This window comes from Vombatus ursinus, unplaced genomic scaffold, assembly GCF_900497805.2.
Source record: "Vombatus ursinus unplaced genomic scaffold, bare-nosed wombat genome assembly UNPS02014810.1, whole genome shotgun sequence".
NCBI classification, from domain to species: domain Eukaryota; kingdom Metazoa; phylum Chordata; class Mammalia; order Diprotodontia; family Vombatidae; genus Vombatus; species Vombatus ursinus.
Window position 1 is genome coordinate 11,680,149 of NW_020954588.1, and position 4,932 is coordinate 11,685,080.

Here is a 4,932-nt window from a genome sequence, read left to right on the forward strand (position 1 = left end):
GAGAGAGAGAGAGAGAGAGAGAGAGAGAGAGAGAGAGAGAGAGAGAGAGAGGAAAGGGGAGGAAAGATATAGGAGAGGAGAGAATGGAAGGGAAGAGGAGAAAAAGGGAAGAGGAGAGAAAGGAAGAGAAGAGAAGTGAAGTGAAGAGAAGAGAAGAGAAGAGAATTGAAGAGAAAAAGGAGACAAGAAGATTGTAAGACAGAATAGAGAGTTAAAAGAGATTATTATCAGGGAGCTAACAGATGTGCAAAAGCCAGTTCACTTCCCCACTTTTGTTTCACTCCAACAGGAATTCCGTTCTGGTCCATGGTATCACTTAGTTATTCCTAGTCTAGACAAGACTCAGTTGATCTGGAACTAGGATTAAGTTTTGGAAGCACCTTAAGTTCTGTGCTGAACCTGAAACAAATGTGCTTTTTCTATCAACAATGGAGGTTTCAATATGGATAGTGCTATACTGGTTCAGCTCACCAGGGAACTATTATTTCTAGGATCTCTTTAAGGGTTTGGTCTCTCCCCAGAAAGGAGGCAGATGCCTAAAGGGTTACTTGTGGAATATTGTAATATAGGTTGGATGAGTTTCAAAGTCTAACAAACCTAATGTACTGAGCAATACATCAGTGAGAAACAGTGAATAAGTAGATGTATTGGCTCCCGGAAAACTCTTAAATTGTTACTCTCCCTGTGGAAACCTACCATTTGTTTCTCTGCCTAAAGGGTCTTTAAACATCCACTACTTTGGGTATGTGGTTTGCTAGTAGTTATGACTATTATAACTTTTGGATATCTGTTGCAGGCATTTGTGACCATCCCTACAGTGCTATGGTACTATCTTAGAAAGATAGTCATAGGAAAGCTTCAATAATGTCAGTACACTCAAGGGTACTACTTACCAACATTTTGCTGCCTAATTTAACCTCTCTTTCTTTGTCTCTCTGTCTCCATCTCTCTCTATCTCTGTTTCTCTATCTCTGTCTGTGCATGTGTGTGTGTATGTGTGTGTTTATGTGTAGGGGTAGGGTTTAAAAATGTCACCCCCAGGAGTAGAAGAAGGGAATTTAAGTTGCATCAGTTCTGTGCCCATACTGGTTCATCATCCATCTCCTAAAACATGACTCTGTCTTGGGCCTTCTCTCTCCACATTCTCCCTTGAAAATCTCCCCTGCTCTCATTGGGTCAATCAGTTATCACCTCTTCACTGAGAACATGTATGCATCCCAACCTTCCCCCTGAACTCCAGTCTCGTGTCTCCAAATGTCAGTCGAACATCACCTGGATGGGTGATGAGAGCTTCAAACTGAACAGCTTGGTGGCACAGTATGGCATAGAGTGATGGACTCGGGGTCAGGGACACCTGAGTTCAAATCTGACCTTAGATACTTACTAGCTGTGTGACCTTGGGCAAGTCATCTAACCTCTCCTAGCTTGTTTACTCATCTGTAAAATGGAAATAATAGCGTCTACCCTCCAGGATTTTTAGGAGAACCAAATGAAATAATACATTGAAGTACTTGGTAAACCTTGAGGTGTTATAGAGATGCTATTATTGTTAGCATATCCAAAACTGACCTCACCTATCCCCAACAACAACAACCACAACAGCAAAAATCCTGGTCCATTTTCCAAATTTTCCTTTTTCTGTGGACATTATTACTCTCTTCCAAGTTCACTCATCTTCAAAGCCTGTCATCTTTCATCCTTTCCCTTCTCCCTCACTACCTACCCTTTCCAATCTGTTTCTATCTCTACAATAGCTCTCTAATCTGTCCCCTTCCCTCTACCCACAATGATTTGAGATAATCTTTAACTGGCTTGCCTACCTCCAGTCTTCTCTGCAATTTTTCCTTCACATAGATGCCAACGTCATCTTTGTAAAACTCAGGTCTGAATAAATCCTGGTCCAAAGGCATCAGTATCTCCCTTTTGTCAGTAAGTTAAAATTGATTGTGGCATCAGATCCTATTTACCCTGGCATTTGCGCCCCCCCCCAAGTGGCTCCAACCTACCTTTGCAACCTTTTTTTTTTTTATCACATTGTTGTCCCTCACGTAGGCCATGTTTTAGACAAGCTTCTGGACACAAGCTGTTCTGCATCCTCCATGGCCTTATGTAGATCCTTTTCCATTCCTAGAATTCACTCCTTCCCTATCTCAGCCTTTCAGAACCATCCAAGCTCAGATCCTTTTATCACCATCTCCATGAACTCTTTCTTGATCTATCAATCTCTTCTATTTCCTATTCCCTTGCTCCATTACTCCCTAGTCTGTTCTATATTCGTAGTCACCAGAAGCCATTGTGGGTATTAGCCATTTGTCTGGTTTTCTCGGGATCCTCGGGCCAGCTGGTTATCATTCACCCACTGGCTCTGATCCCAGCAGAAGGTTTAGTTGAGTTCTGATGTCAGTCTAGCTGTGTGTGCATATCTATCAATCAAATCATTGACTTCTCTTACAATTTTCATCTAAATGGCTCTGTACAAAAGATCACTATTTTAATAAACAGTTTAATTGGATTAAAATAAAAGTAATAAAATGGGGGAAAATTTCCCAAATGTAACATGAACTACATAGTCCATTTGATACCAAGTCTAACCCACTAGACAGCAAAAAGTAAATTTGGATCAGCATCCATTTTCCTCTGGGTGTAGTCTTCTCTGCTAAGGTCTGACTTACATGATCAAGTCATTTACCTCTTTGAGCCTCGGTTTCCTGGTTTATAGAAGGTATGATAAATTTGAATGTTGAGGACTCAGAGTAAAATCTTGCTCCTGCCATTTCACTACCAGTGTGTCCTTAGGTATCACATCATGTTTTTTAGTCCTCAGTTTCCTCATCTGTAAAATGGGCTGATCTAGATAACCTTTACACTTGCTTTCAACTCTAAATCCTTTAATCCTATAATGATTATAGGCTTTAAAGTCCTTTTAAATCTAAAATACTGTGATCCTATCCTTAAGTTGAACTGCTCCCAAGAAAGATAGAAATTTGTCTCCTAAATATTCATGGGCAAATGGAAACATCAAGCTAAGTTCTCGGTGTAAACATTTTTAATTAATCTAGACCTCCTATCACTCTAATTCATTTAAGTTGTGCTGGGGTCCACAAGTCTCTAAATAGATACGTATGTTTTCCGTGTGCTACAACAGTTTCAGCCCAATGCAATATGTCACCAATACTGGAATATCCATATTTAGTTGCAAGTCTTCCCTTTAAGTCTGGAGTCCCAAGCTAGATCGTTTCCATTTATTTCAATATTGTAACTTTTTCTGGTGGATTGATGATATTTTATTTTAATCTTCCTTTCCAGCCCCTGGTTTCTTCAAAGTCTTAGACTACCAGAAGAAGAAGGAAATTCTTTGAATTTCTATCTTGCTTTGAATTTCTATCTACTCTTTTAAAAATGTATAACTACCTTATAAATATTTTATATACTCTGCAACACTTTACCTCACCGGCCACAGTTGTTCCTCTACCTTGTGTTTTGTGAAGTTGAGAAGTGTTTGGGACCATGCGTGGGTGTCAGGCTTAAATAAAAGCAAAAAGCCTTGTTACATCTCCTCCCTCAGCTACCCAATACAACACTCCCTTGCTCGATCTAAAATATATAAAACTGAAGCACAGCTGTATAAAAATTCATGATTTTCCTGGTTTAAGTGTGTTTTACATTTTGTTTGGTTCTGCAAGTGCTACTTGAGAGCAAGACTGCTCTAAACTTCGAAGGAAATGGAAAGCTTACCTCAAGCATTTGATGTTAAATTCACAAAAGAAGCTATTTGGTTAAGAAACAAATACATAAACAATCAGTAAATATGCCATAAGTCCAAGTTGGGTTTTTGTCAACTTGTGGGCCTCATCATCTTATTTGTAATTAGGTTAGAAGTTTCTCACCAAGTGTCCTAATTGCATCCCATCATGATAAAAATTTTTCATTAGAGCCTGGGGTCTAATAGTTTCTTCTGATAATAGGATGAAAAATGATGCTATGATTGCATTTCTTATAATTTCCATGGGGGGTATTAACAAGAATGCACCTCATTACCTTCCTACAAATAAAAAAAGAGCATCCCTTGTCTTCTTAAAGCAGATCCAAAGTCACAAAACACTAGTGATGTTTCTATAGTGTTCAGGGACAATGAAAACAAACTTTGTTGGGGGTGGCAGAAGTGTGTAGGAAGAGGGCATTCAACATTCTTCATCAGTTTCCTTAAAATAAGACCAAGATTTTCACTTTGCTTATAACATTTGATTTATGGCACAAGAGATTTAAAAGCTTCTTCCACTATACCTTGGCAGTATTTATCTGTAGTTTATCAAATCCAGTTGTCTCCAGCAAAAGACAACACTCACTGACTTCATAAAAGGAAATAGCTCGGTACTAATGAAGATCATCTCATCTTTTTCCCCTCTCTTCTGCTGGCATTCAAAGGACCATGCCTCATATTTTAAACACCAAAAAAGGATGTGTTTACATACACACTCACATACACACACATATATGTATGTGTATATATATGTATATATATATATATATATATTTTCAAAATTGGAGAATATTCGCCCCCTACACTTTCTAACATCTACATAGAAGGCAATGTACAAATCCCTTTAACCTTGGAATTTCTATCTGACTAGTTTCATCTAGTGTTGCTTTGAGAAACACTTCTTATTAATGCAATACTCCCACCACTGCAAACATTTTTTCTATCTGAACATTTTCATTTTACTAGGAACAATTTTAGATAGCACTGCAACCATTCTAAAGGTGAAACAATAGCTTTTTTAAAGTAACAATTATTTTCTCTAACCAGCTATAGCACATCTGTGATCGACTTAAAGAAATTATGATAGAAGGAGAAATATTTACTAGAATTATTTATATACATATAAACATATACATACAGATTTGTATATATACATAGACCTATGTATGTAT

At 38.0% G+C, this 4,932-nt stretch overlaps 1 protein-coding gene across 2 annotated transcripts in view; it reads right to left on the reverse strand.

Annotated features, from left to right (window-relative positions):
- The window catches only part of PLSCR5 (phospholipid scramblase family member 5), a 36,421-nt gene that overhangs the window by 31,111 nt on the left and 378 nt on the right, over positions 1–4,932 (reverse strand). The window lies entirely within an intron of this gene.